The following is a 14,455-nucleotide window of genomic DNA, read 5'->3' as shown; positions in this document are numbered from 1 at the left end:
ATATGCTGTGGATGTCTCTACTGGGTTGGGCCATGTTTATGTACAGTAGCTGAGAGCAGCTTTGCTGAGCATTCTTTGCAAGTAGAATATTAATGATCAGTGGATGATTTTAAGCATGCAGAAAAAGTGTACACTGTTTATTCCTTTGTTTCTTTGTTCATTTTTCTGTCCATCCATCCACCCATCCAAAAAGTATCTGCTGAGAGTGTGGTACTTCACTAGCCATATATATTTGGTTGGCACCCAGGCTATGTAGAGCAGGGGTCCCCAACCCTTGGGACTGTGGACTGCACAATTAGAAACCAGACTGCACAGCAGGAGGTGGGCATTGGGCGAGTGGTCAGTGCTCCATCTGCTGCTCCCCATTGCTCCCCATCACTCTGGCATTACTGCCAGAACCCCCCTCCCCACAACCTCACTCTGTGGAAAAATTGTCTTCCATGAGAGTGATCCCCGGTACCAAAAGTGTTGGGTACTACTGATGTAGAGGAAGGATCCCAGGGGATAATGTGTCCTGGCAGCATGAGAACATACAATTCAATATAGAACATTCCCTTAAACTTGTCTTGGTCCCAGATGTCAGTGTCTCTTGGTGGGGTGCCACAAATGTGCCCTTAAACATGCTTTCTCCCATGTCTGGATTTACAGCCTCCTTTAGTCTTGTCCCCCATTTCTCTCCCCAGCATTTGTACTTCCAGAATTTAAAAGGGCACCATATCATAAAATAGCTCTGTGAGTGCCAGTGTGTTTACAAGAAAGGAAAATCCAAGGGTTCTGGTTAGGATTTTACTGCCGAGGGCTCTAAGGACATATCTCTGCAGTACCCACATATGCATATTATTTCTCTGTTGAAATTTTAATCAGTCAACCAGTTAATCAGTTCACAATTAAATGTGATCTTCTGGCCCAGTGGCTGGTGACACAGCAGACTGTCATGTAGCACCTGGTTCTTGTCCAAGGGGAATCTGTGTATTAACCATAAACTTTCAAGTCTTCATTTTCAGAGGAGTCTATTGTTTGGAGTCAATTTTTATTTAAGGAAAATATAGCTGCTGCTCATTTTTAATGAGAACATAATAAAGGAACGATAAGCATTTGTTTCTTCCCCCGAGGAATCTTAGAAGACAGCAGTTACCCTTTCCCCAGATTTGTGTTGTAACGAGGGCCCTTTGATTTCACAATGGGGAATAAAGCTTTGTCCCTTGTCAACTTCTCTCAGCTTTCTTTATTAGCCAGTACTTTAAAAAAAAGCTTTTAATATCTATCTTTTCCTGATAACTGTTCTCTATTCTGGTATAAATTTGTACCACTGAGAGAAATCGCCTAGAGGGGCAAGAAATTGAATGTTGAGTCACCTGGCCACTTGGCTGGCTCCCAAGTCCCCACGGCTATTGTGGCCACACTTTCAGCAACCACCGAGAGGGGAAAGAGAAAGCATCTGACTCCTGCTCTGATTTCACAAAAGGCTCTTAATAGACGTCTGCTTTGCCCTTGCCTGAAACCAATTCTTTTTTTTTTTTTTTTAACTTTTGACCATATTGTCTTGAGAACATTCCTATAATACACCCACCTAATGTGTTGTTGATAGACCATTGTGATTGGGGTAAGGGAGGGATAGGAGTGAACTGGTTCTAATGTTTCCTGACCAATTTGTCAATTTTTAATATTTTTGAATTTGTTTCCTACAAATTAGTCAATGAACTCTGTGTACAAGAGTGAGGCCTTGAATCCACTGCTAGAGGGCATGTGTTTGGTTGATTGATTAGGACTGAATGATTACTTTTATGGTCATATTCAAAATTAATTTCAGTGTCAACAATGCTTTTCATAAAGCAACATTAGAAAAGAGGAACTGACAGACTTTTTTGTATGTGTTCTTAAGCTGTTATGCTCTTTCTCTGCTGATTTTTACTTTCTTTCCAAAGGTTTTTTTCTTATAATTGCACAAATACTATTAATACAAATTTTTGCAAAAATAATTTCCTACATTTGCATATTAAACTTGTCTTATGCTTGTTTGTGATCATTCAGATCAGTAATCATAGATCTATCATATCTTTTAAATCCTCGTCCGCTGTTCATGGTAGAATATATCTTGATTATGTTAAATTTTCCATATTGATGGGCATTTCCCATTTTATTACAAAACTATTTCAACAAGTGTCCTCATACATAATCTTTCTACATACATACAGATGCAAAGGCTTTTTAGAGTACATAGTAGGAAACAGAATTTTTGGTTAATATGGTTTGTACATTGAAAAGTGATTACCAATTTATAGCCACCCTAGCAAAGTGTACCTTATGGCAAGCTTCTTATTTTTTGTATCTCTAAAAAAATGGTATGTCATTACTTTTTAGTTTTAATTTTCCTGATTGCTATTGAGTATCTTCTGTTTTTTGGACATTGCAATTATTCTTCATTGAATTGCCTACTTATATCTTGCCTATTTTTCTATAAGATTATTCCTTTTCCTTCCACTGATACTGGTCATTGTTTTATTTTTCTTAATTGTTTGAAAGTTATAAATTGTTCCCCTATAAATTATATAAGGCCAAAATATTTATCACACATACTTAAACATATTTTCTGTAAGTATCCAGAAAGAATACCCAACAAGATGAGAAAAGATGCTTTTACTTCCCTGTACTTTCACCTCCCTTCTCTCAGATTGTTATTATGTGAGATTTTATTTTTAGATTGTTACTTGATGTTTTTGAGGATTTACTATTTCTTTGTATGTCCTGGAATTTTGTTCCACTACTTCCTCTTGGAGTGGTTTTTCTTTTTGCTGGAGTGTATCTTCTAATATTTCTTTCAGATAAATTAAAAAAAAAATCTTCATGTTCTTGCCCAATGGAAAATCAGCCTGTATTTTTTCTTCTCATTGGAATTGACTGAGTGTAAAATTCTAGACTCAAGATAACTTCCTCAGATTTTTGCAGATATCACCACGTTTTCCCTGTGTTCAGTATTGCTGATGAGAAGCCCAAGGCCAGCCTGATGCTTCTTTCTTGATAGGTAGCCCATGCTTTTCTTTTTTCTCTAGAATCTTCTAGGATTTTCTCCTTATCCATGTTATTCTTAAATGTGACTACAGTGTAACTAGGCATGTGTGTGTGTATTTAAAATTTTATTTTGTTTGACATTCAGTGTACTTTTTCAGTGTGAGTATTCACATCTTCAGTCCTGGAAGAATTTTCTAATTTATTTAGATGGTTATTTACACTTCTGGCTTCTCTCTCCATACCTCTCACTCTTTCTATAATACTTTCCATCTGCTGGTTCTTTTGTGCTGCATAATGGGGGCCTGTTTACTCACTACTTTGCCCTTCAGCTATTTCTCCAGCTACTGAATTTTTCCTTCTGCCAATCAATTTTTAATTTCTGAAATCTCTAGTGATGCTTTTTTTTTTTTTTAATGATTGAAACACCCTTTTCCATATAGTGTTTCATCTTATCTCTAGGGTATCCTCAGTACCTAGCATGACTGATTTTCTCTTGTAAACTTCCCGTAGTCATTGCTTCTACCTGGGGGCAGCTGTAGCAATTGTTGGATGCTGTGCCTGAGGTGGGAGGGCCAGGGTGGGATGAGGAAAGCTTACTCCTCTTGTCACTTCTTCTTGTTTTCTTAACCAATAACCCCGTGGCTTGGTGGAGGGGAGGCCCCACTGTGCCCTGCAGTCCACCTCCAGTCTCAGGTCAGCACAGCAGTCTCCCTGTTTTGTTGCAGTACATGCTCGTGTCTGTTTCGAACTGTGCTGTTTTTGTTTAATTTCATTTCCCTACTTTCTTTTGTTCAGCAGTTTCTCATAGTTCTTATACAGCAATACAATGGCTTCTTATTTTCCAATATGATTGTTTATTAAAAAAAATTGATGTAATTTCTAGAGATTTGAGAGGGAGAAACTGACGTCTGGGGCTTAGTCACGTATTAATTTTCCTCACAACAGTTTCCCAACTTTGATTCTTTAGGAGAAGTTAGATTGAGCATCAGATTATTCTAGATTGTTGGATTTAAATTCTGTCTCTGAAATTCCATGTTGGATAATATCCTCAAGTCTTCAAGTCTTATTTAAAACATGGATTAATGGTCAGTTGGGTTTTCTTTTAGGTCTCACCCTCAGCAAACATTTAAAACATATCTATATATCTATTGTGTTTAAGTCACAGATTAAACACAATGGATGGAGTTTATCTTATTGCCACTTTTTTTTTTTAATGAAACTTGTTAGCTAACTCTAAGAGTAACTCACAGGAGTATGGACTTATGTATTTCATCATTGTAAACCCAAAAATTTGCTAGTAACTATGGCCATTGCATTTGGTTTGCAACTGGTAATACTTTAATTTCAATAAAAAAGAGCTATTGGGATTTAATTTCTTTGTAAGGTGGGCTTTCTTTAAAAACTTCCCCTTTTAGTATTGCGTTATGTAAGCATTGAGGAGAGTAAAAAGTTGGCTTAAAGCTCAATATTCAGAAAACTAAGATCATGGCAGCCGGTCCCATCACTTCATGGCAAATAGATGGGGAAACAGTGGAAACAGTGGCTGACTTTATTTTGGGGGGCTCCAAAATCATTGCAGATGGTGACTGCAGCCATGAAATTAAAAGACGCTTGCTCCTTGGAAGGAAAGTTATGACCAACCTAGACAGCATATTTAAAAACAGAGACATTGCTTTGTCAACAAAGGTCCGTCTAGTCAAGGCTATGGTTTTTCCAGTGGTCTTGTATGGATGTGAGAGTTGGACTTTAAAGGAAGCTGAGCACAGAAGAATTGATGCTTTTGAACTGTGGTGTTGGAGAAGACTCTTGAGAGACCTTTGGACTGCAAAGAGATCCAACTAGTCCATCCTAAAGGAGATCAGTCCTGGGTGTTCATTGGAAAGACTGATGTTGAAGCTGAAACTCCAATACTTTGGCCACCTGATGCGAAGAGCTGACACATTGGAAAAGACCCTGATGCTAGTAAAGATTGAGGGCAGGAGGCGAAGGGGATGACAGAGGATGAGTTGGTTAGATGGCATCACCGGCTCAATGGACATGAATTTGGGCAAGCTCGGGGAGTTGGTGATGGACAGGGAGGCCTGGCGTGCTGTGGTTCATGGGGTTGCAAAGAGTCGGACATGACTGAGCGACTGGACTGAACTGAACTGTGTAAGCATTATATGATGAACAAATTCTCTACATTTTAAAAATATTTATTAATTTATTTTTGGTTGTGCTGGGTCCTTGTTGCTGCATGAGGGCTTTTTCTGTAGTTGTTGCCAGCGAGGGCTACTCCGCGTTGCAGTTCATGGGCTTCTCATGGTGGTAGCTTCTCTTGTTGCAAAGCACAAGCTCTAGGTGCACGGACTTCGTTAGTTGTGGTTCATGGGCCCTAGAACTCTGGCTTAGCAGTGAATGGGCTTAGTTGCCCTGCAGAATGCGGGATCTTAGTTCCCGGACCAGGGATTGGACCTGTGTCCCTGCCTTGGCAGGCACACTCTCAACCACTGGACCACCAGGTAAGTCCCCAAATTCGCTCCACTTAATAAGCAAAAACACATCCTCCATGGTGCCTGATGTATCCCTTGAACATAACAGTCACTTGATTAATGTTTTCTGAATTGATCAATTAATAAATGCATGAACTGCATTATATTAATGATCAGATTGGACTAGATATTTTATATAATGTCCAAGATATGTCAGTTAAGTAGAGATGAGTTAAACATTTATATTTTTCCAGCCAAATTGTTTCATATTTTAGCACTTTGCAGTTCCCATTGAAATGTTTGTCATTTTTGCATTTTGAAAGAATATCCTTTCTTCTTTCTCCTCTGCCCTTAGTGATTGAATGAGCTCAGTAGGCAAGGCTGGGAAGTTGAACTGCACAGTTCCCATTCCCATTCACAGCACAGTTGAAATGTCTCACAATATTTTTCTAACAGCCCCTCCTGCCGTGAATTACTGTAAATTTATTCATGCTGTGAAACATGTTGTGGTCTGTTTCTCCACCAAGTCCCTTTTAACCTTAGGAAAACTATTAATTACAAGGCAACAAAACATATTCATGTAAAATTTCCACATTAATCAGAAAAAAGGGGGTATTATGAGCAGTAGTTCTGAAGACAGAAACTGAATCACACAAGTGCTAGTGAAGAATGGTTCTTTTTCCAGACTGTGCTGATTTATTACTCCACATAGAAGTGTTCCCACTACTTCTTTTAGTGTTTTTCAATGACATTATTTATAACAGTATATATTCTAAATTCTTGTACTTAGTTCCTATGCATTTGGTTGATCTTTAGTGATTAGTTTTGCCGTACAAACCTTTTGGTCTTTTCCCCTGGTTGGATGGAATTCTTACAAAACAGTGTACTTTGTACTTTAATTTTTTTGTACTGTAATTATGATCTAAATTTCTGGAAGAGAGTGTCTTTAGGAGGTGTTACTAGTGGATGAAATGCTTGGTTCTGAGCAGGCAACAAATGTATTTAAAAGGCAGTTTTCTTTTGGGTCAAATCCCTCAATCTGTTTTACTAGTAACTAGTTACCATAGAACATGCTGGCCCCACAGTGAATTGTTGTTCACTCGCTCAGTCATGTCCGACACTTTGTGACCACATGGACTGCAGTATACCAGGCTTCCTTGTCCATCACCAACTCCTGGAGCTTGCTCAAACTTATGTCCATCGAGTTAGTGATGCCATCCAACCATCTCATCCTCTGTCGTCCCCTTCTCCTCCTGCCTTCAATCTTTCCCAGCATCAGGGTCTTTTCTAATGAGTCAGCTCTTTGCATCAGGTGACCAAAGTATTGGAGCTCCAGCTTCAGCATCAGTTCTTCCAATGAATATTCAGGACTGGTTTTCTTTAGGATTGACTGGTTTGATCTCCTTGCAGTCCAAGGGACTCTCAAGAGTCTTCTTCAACATTACAGTTCAAAAGCATCAATTCTTTGGTGCTCAGCCTTCTTTATGGTTCATCTTTCACATCCATACATGACTACTGGAAAAACCATAGCTTTGACTATATAGACCTTTGTCGGCAATGTAATATCTCTGCTTTTTAATATGCTGTCTAGGTTGGTCATAGCTTTTCTTCCAAGGAGCAAGCATCTTGTAATTTCATGGCCGCAGTCACCATCTGCAGTGATTTTGGAGTGCAAGAAAGTAAAAGTCTGTCACTGTTTTCATTTTTTCTCACCTATTTGCCACGAAGTGATGGGCTGGATGCCATGATCTTCGTTTTTTGCATGTTGAGTTTTCAGCCAGCTTTTTCACTCTCCTCTTTCACCTTCATCAATAGGCTCTTTAGTTCCTCTTCACTTTATGCCATAAGGGTGGTGTCATTTGCATATCTGAGGCTATTGACATTTCTCCTGGCAGTCTTGATTCCAGCTTCTGCTTCATCTAGCCTGATATTTCACATGACGTACTCTGCATATATGTTAAATAACCATAGTGAATAAAAGCTGATAATTCCAGTTGAAGGTTGAATGTCTGTGCAGTTATTATATCAGATCAGATCAGATCAGTCGCTCAGTCGTGTCCAACTCTTTGCGACCCCATGAATCGCAGCACGCCAGGCCTCCCTGTCCATCATCAACTCTCAGAGTTCACTGAGACTCACGTCCATCGAGTCAGTGATGCCATCCAGCCATCTCATCCTCTGTCGTCCCCTTCTCCTCCTGCCCCCAATCCCTCCCAGCATCAGAGTCTTTTCCAGTGAGTCAACTCTTCGCATGAGGTGCCCAAAGTACTGGAGTTTCAGCTTTAGCATCATTCCTTCCAAAGAACACCCAGGGCTGATCTCCTTCAGAATGGACTGGTTGGATCTCCTTGCAGTCCCAGGGACTCTCAAGAGTCTTCTCCAACACCACAGTTCAAAAGTGTCAATTCTTCAGTGCTCAGCCTTCTTCACAGTCCAGCTCTCACATCCATACATGACCACAGGAAAAACCATAGCCTTGACTAGACGGACCTTTGTTGGCAAAGTAATGTCTCTGCTTTTGAACATGCTATCTAGGTTGGTTATAACTTTCCTTCCAAGGAGTAAGCGTCTTTTAATTTCATGGCTGCAGTCACCATCTGCAGTGATTTTGGAGCCCAGAAAAATAAAGTCTGACACTGTTTCTACTGTTTCCCCATCTATTTCCCATGAAGTGGTGGGACTGGATGCCATGATCTTTGTTTTCTGAATGTTGAGCTTTAAGCTGACCTTTTCACTTTCCACTTTCACTTTCATCAAGAGGCTTTTGAGTTCCTGTTCACTTTCTGCCATAAGGGTGGTGTCATCTGCATATCTGAGGTTATTGATATTTCTCCCGGCAATCTTGATTCATTTGTGTTTCTTCCAGTCCAGCGTTTCTCATGATGTACTCTGCATATAAGTTAAATAAACAGGGTGACAATATACAGCCTTGATGAACTCCTTTTTCTATTTGGAACCAGTCTGTTGTTCCATGTTCAGTTCTAACTGTTGCTGACATCCTTAATAGTCCCATGGATTGAAATTAGGTTTGCCTTTGATTTTTTTCATTATGTATAATGGTAATTTCAGTTTTTCACTTTACCAACCTTTGGACTTTTAGTGTAGAGCCTCCCTATGATACATCAACAAAATATTATCTATGTTGTGAAAGGTTGGGTCACAGGTGTCCAGGAAGAGAGGCCTGTTTCCTTGAGGTAAACTGATGTTAATGATTTGTTTTTTGTTTACTTTTGTTTCCACTATAATTTATAATATGCATATTTCTTTAGCATATATGTATATACTCCTTTTTTTGTTTTAAACCAGGAAAACAGGTTGATAGTAATTCATATTTGTTAGCATTCACAGAAGATGAAATGCTATATTAATACTCCACGTATAATTTAGATTGGTAAACAACTTTATTTCCCTAGCATCTTAGCTAGGTTGATTTTTTTTTTTCTGAAAAACATTTACAAAGTCTAGTTTACTGCTTTCCTTCCTTTTATTAGAGACTGGTTTTTATCCACTAAAATACAGCAAGCCACACAGTGGACCATTGCTTTTCTTTATCTTCTTAGAAGGCAAATAAAGCTGTTTTTTCTAAGCTGTCAGCAGCTGTTCAGATTTTTGTTTTTAGAAGTTTTGTGGTTGCTGTCACTGTCATGACAGCTCACACAAGCCTAGAAACACAGCTTCCCATTTGAGCTTGGAAAGTCACTTTGCTAATTTTCTGTCATTTTTGCAACCAGGTGTAAAGCAGCCACTTCTAAATAGGTCAGGCTCATTTTGGCTTCATTCCTGGCAGTGATATATATATGTTTAGGGGACACAAAAATAGGAAGATACGCCAAGAAGATAGAAAGTGAGTGGAGAGAAGACAGAAAGCAGACAAAAATCATAATTTACTTGAATATTTGTATACCCAGGGAGTGATGATCTAATAAGAAATGAACAGAGCTCAGGCTCACTAAAATGAGGTGGAAAAGAACATAATCCAGACCTGCAGATGGATATTGAAATTAAAACCCAAACTTGACCCATCTCATTTATTGCAAAGTTGAGTTGATATTTCAAAAAGTTTAGAAGTTAGTTTTCCTCAATTATTAGGAATTGAGAATGCACATACTTTGAATTAGTGATCTAGTCAATATCATCAACTTTTAAGAAGTGTGCACCAGTATATGAAGCAGTGTCGATGGCTGTTGACCTGGATGTGGCTGGAAAGGATATACCAGCCAGCAGACCTCAGCAGAAAATCATCAGCTCTTCAGTGAAAAGGCTGACTCTCTTTAGATCTGTGCTTCCCAAGCTGCTTTAATGTGCACGTGAATCACCAGCAGTTCTTGTTAAAAAAAAAAAAAAATGCTTCTTGGGACTTCCCTGGTGGTCCAGGGGTGAGGACTCCATGCTTCCATTGCAGGGGGCATGGGTCCAATCCCTGGTCAGGAAACTTAAATCCTGCCTGCCATGCAATGCAGCTCCCCCGCGAAACTTGCTTCCTTTCCAACAGGTATGAGTTGGGATCTGAGAGTCTACATTATAACAAACACCTTGTTCCATACACTATACTTTGAGTAGCAAGGGTTTAGACATGGGTCTTGGATTTTTGCTTGTACAACTATTTATTCTTTTTTTTTTCAATAATAGAACTATTTTATTAAACATATGAACTTACTGATTTTGTACAACACACATTTCTTTCCTCTGCCCCAGGAAGCCAGCACTCTAGAACCCCATGTTTATAAAAACACACTTTGGCAGCTACTATGACAAGGTGAAAAAAGTGCAATTCTGAAAGTGACAACACACAACCAAAGCGGGGAACAGAAAAGGCAAAGCTGAGTGGGTCCAGGGCTGCTCATCTTCTCTCAAGAGGAAACAATTTAAGAATAGAAACTCTTGAGCATTATTTAAGCAGTACTGCCCAACTCTCTTGGTAGCATCTCTGTTTCAATTCCATTTATCTTGATGTTGTAACTAACTAATCTGTTACTTCTTTAAGAAATTCTGCCCTGGTTTATATCCTTTTCAGTGACCCATATCCCTTTGAGCTTTAAAAACACAGAAGTCGCTCAGTCGTGTCTGACTCTTTGCGACCCCATGGATTGTAGCCCACCAGGCTCCTCGGTCCATGGGATTTTCCAGGCATGAATACTGGAGTGGGTTGCCGTTTCCTTCTCCGAACTAGCTTGAGTATCATCTAGCCCACCAAAGTTTCCCCACCCTACATTCTGTGCAACATCTAAGTTCTTGAGATGCTCTGTGTATGAAAAAAAAAAAACATCAAGATTAAAGAAGTAAAAAACTATAGAAAATTCTATAACTCTGATGTTCACTATGCACATTAGTATATTAAAAGCTAAGAAATCCTACTCTAAAAGAACCGTTTAACTTCCATTGATCTTATAGTTTCCATGATTGTTTGAGTACATTTCATTTCTTTGTGATATCATGCTATGGCTTTGTTATTTTCATTTGAAGAAATTTGACAAAATGTAAGATATGCACATGTTTAAATTCAGATGTACCAATTAAAGCTAAATATTCATATTAATGTTGGTAATAACAGTAATCTTGCTTGCTTGCTTAGTCGCTTAGTCCTGTCTGACTCTGTGACTCTTCGGATTATAGCCCAGGCTCCTCTGTTCATGAGATTTTTCTGGAAAATACTGGAGTGGATTGCTGTTTTCTCCTCCCGGGGATCTTCCCGACCCAGGAATCAAACCCACATCTATGTTTTCCACATTACAGACAGGTTTCTTATCCACTGAGCCTTTGGGGAAGCCCAAGAAGAGTAAATCAGTTCAGTTCAGCCGCTCAGTTGTGTCTGACTCTGCGACCCCATGGATTGCAGCACGCCAGGCCTCCCTGTCCATCATCAGCTCCTGGAGTTTACCCAAACTCATGCCCATTGAGTCAGTGATACCATCCAACCATCCCATTCTGTGTCATCCCCTTCTCCTCCTGCCTTCAATCTTTCCCAGAATCAGGGCCTTTTCAAATGAGTCAATTCTTTGCATCAGGTGGCCAAAGTATTGGAGTTTCAGCTTCAATATCAGTCTTTCCAGTGAATATTCAGGACTGATTTCCTTTAGGATGGACTGGTTGGATATCTTTGCAGTCCAAGGGACTCTCATGAATCTTCTCCAACACCACAGTTCAAAAACATCAATTCTTTGGTGCTCAGCTTTCTTTATAGTCCAACTCTCACATCCATACATGACTACTGAAAAACCATACCTTTGACTAGATGGACCTTTGTTGGCAAAGTAATGTCTCTACTTTTTGATAAGATGTCTAGGTTTGTCGTAACTTTCCTTCCAAGGAGCAAGCATCTTTTAATTTCATGGCTTCAGTCACCATCTGCAGTGATTTTGGAGCCCAAAAAGGTAAAGTCTCTCACTGTTTCCATTATTTCCACATCTATTTGCTTTGATGTGATGGGACCAGATGCCATGATCTGAGTTTTCTGAATGCTGAGTTTTAAGCCAACTCTTTCACTTTCCTCTTTCACTTTCATCAAGAGACTCTTTTGTTCTTCTTCACTTTCTGCCATAAGGGTGGTGTCATCTGCATATCTGAGTTTATTGATATTTCTCTTGGCAATCTTAATTCCAGCTTGTGCTTCATCGTGTCCAGCATTTCTCATGATGTACTCTGCATATAAGTTAAATAAGCAGGGTGACAGTATACAGCCTTGATGTACTCCTTTCCTTATTTGGAACCATTCTGTTGTTCCACATCCAGTTCTAACTGTTGCTTCTTGACCTGCATACAGATTTCTCAGGAGATAGGTCAGGTGGTCTGGTATTCCCATCTCTTTCAGAATTTTCCAGTTCGTTGTGATCCACACAGTCAACGGCTTTGGCATAGTCAATAAAGCAGAAGCAGATGTTTTTCTGGAACTCTCTTGCTTTTTCAATGATCCAACAGATGTTGGCAATTTGATCTCTGGTTCCTCTGCCTTTTTTAAATCCAGCTTAAACATCTGGAAGTTCATGGTTCACATACTGTTGAAGCCTGGCTTGGAGAATTTTGAGTAATATTTTGCCAGTGTGTGAGAAGAGTGCAATTGTGTGGTAGTTTGAGCATGCTTTGGCATTGCCTTTCTTTGGGATTGGAATGAAAATTGACCTTTTCCAGTCCTGTGACCACTGCTGAGTTTTCCAAATTTGTTGGCATATTGAATGCAGCACTTTCACAGCATCATCTTTCAGGATTTGAAATAGCTCAACTGGAATTCCATCACCTCCACTAGCTTTGTTCATAGTGATGCTTCCTAAGGCCCACTTGACTTCACATTCCAGGATGTCTGGCTGTAGGTGAGTGATCACACTATCGTGATTATCTGGGTAGTGAAGATCTTTTTTGTATAGTTTTTCTGTGTATTCTTGCCACCTCTCCAGTAATAACAGTAATAGCTAATACTTATTAAGGGCTTTATATGCACTAGACATTATCTGGAATATTTTCCATAGTATCTTATTAGCCATCCTAAAAGCTCTAGAAAGTAGATGTCTTCAGTATCCCTATTTCTACATGAAGAACTGAAAGCTTACCAAGTATTATAAATAAACAGCTAATGAGTGAGTTTGATTCTAACTGACATCTGTTTGTCAGGGCCTTAACCAATACATTGATGAGCTGCCTCCTTTACTGGGCTCTTCTAGGCCTCAGAGGTGTCTCTTATGTCCAGGCAGCTGGTCATCTCTTATCTCTAGTGAGGTTTCTCAGAGTGTAAAGATCCTGAAACTTAAATCAGGATCCCATTACCGTAGTGCTGGAGGCTCTTGGAGGCATTGCTGAGCTTTGCTCTGTACTTGTGCTGATTTCAAATCTTATTAAGCCAGGAAGTAGTGCCTGGCAAACGGTTTATCCTGCCTTGGCTATTCATGCTTCCCAATTCATTTTTATTGTGCTAATTAAACCTCAAGTGATATTTCAAGTACAGATTGTTTTTTCCATTATTGAGTCTTTGGCCAGCATATTAATGCTGTAGAATTAACGTGAGTCAGATGCTTACTCATTTGTGGAAGACTTTACATTTAAAAGATCTAGACTTGGCCAATTTTTCACAGATTCCTTTGGAAACTGCTATGACAGGGTGATACAATTTCTCTGTAAATAAAGGAGATTCACTCTTCCTCATAAATAGATGCATAAGTATTTTTTAAATGAACCAAATTTCCAGATTATGGATATGTATTGGTATTTATAGTCTGTGCTAAAATGGATATATGCAGTCTGGGAAGATAGTGTGTTATATGGTGAACACCTTCATCTTTGAGTTCAAATCCCGGGTACTTAGGCAACTTTGGAAGAGGTATTTGACTTTTCCAAAACTCACATTCTTTATTAGTTGAATGAGAACAAATACTTCAAGTTTGGTTGTAAGAATTAAATTAACAAAAATATAAAGTACTAGATAAGACTTCCTAGTACAGTGAATGCACAATAAACATTACAGCTAGTACTGTAATTAAGCAAACATTTTTAGAACTGTTAATCATGTAAATTTAGGCTTGAAGGAAAAAAAAAAAAATGGTAGATTTTACAGGGGAAATTAAGATTATGGCATAGCATTCTCTGCTGAGAATCTCTATTTTAACCTCTTTTGTGCTTGAAATTTCCACACTGTTAGATACATTTGTAAAATGTAGGAGATTCACACCACTGTTTTATGTTTGAGGTTCCAGGAAAGGTGTCTGTTGATGGAGCCAGCTAGTGAGGAGCTCAGACCTCAAGAACAAGCACCATGGCAAGCCCTGGCTCTGTGGTTTTTCCAGACTCAGCAGATTAATCTATAAATACAAGAAAATGGGAGAGAAGTCAACAAACATTTGTGGTTTTGCAGTTGCAAACTGGGAAGTAGATGGATAAGTAGTGACTGACTGAGGCTGAAAATACTGGTTACCAAGTTAGCAATGGGGAAAGTCAAGAGGAGAGCATGGTTTATATTGCAGAACTTCTACCAGGCTCAGGAAGTGAGAGTT

The 14,455-nt window shown here is 39.1% G+C and overlaps 1 protein-coding gene across 7 annotated transcripts in view; it reads left to right on the top strand.

Annotated features, from left to right (window-relative positions):
- Positions 1-14,455, top strand: part of NTRK2 (neurotrophic receptor tyrosine kinase 2) — a 408,028-nt gene that overhangs the window by 46,439 nt on the left and 347,134 nt on the right. The gene's annotated exons all lie outside the window — the stretch shown is intronic.

The sequence above is a fragment of the Bos mutus genome, chromosome 8, assembly GCF_027580195.1.
Source record: "Bos mutus isolate GX-2022 chromosome 8, NWIPB_WYAK_1.1, whole genome shotgun sequence".
Lineage (NCBI taxonomy): Eukaryota > Metazoa > Chordata > Mammalia > Artiodactyla > Bovidae > Bos > Bos mutus.
This window is presented reverse-complemented; position numbering and strand designations above follow the sequence as displayed.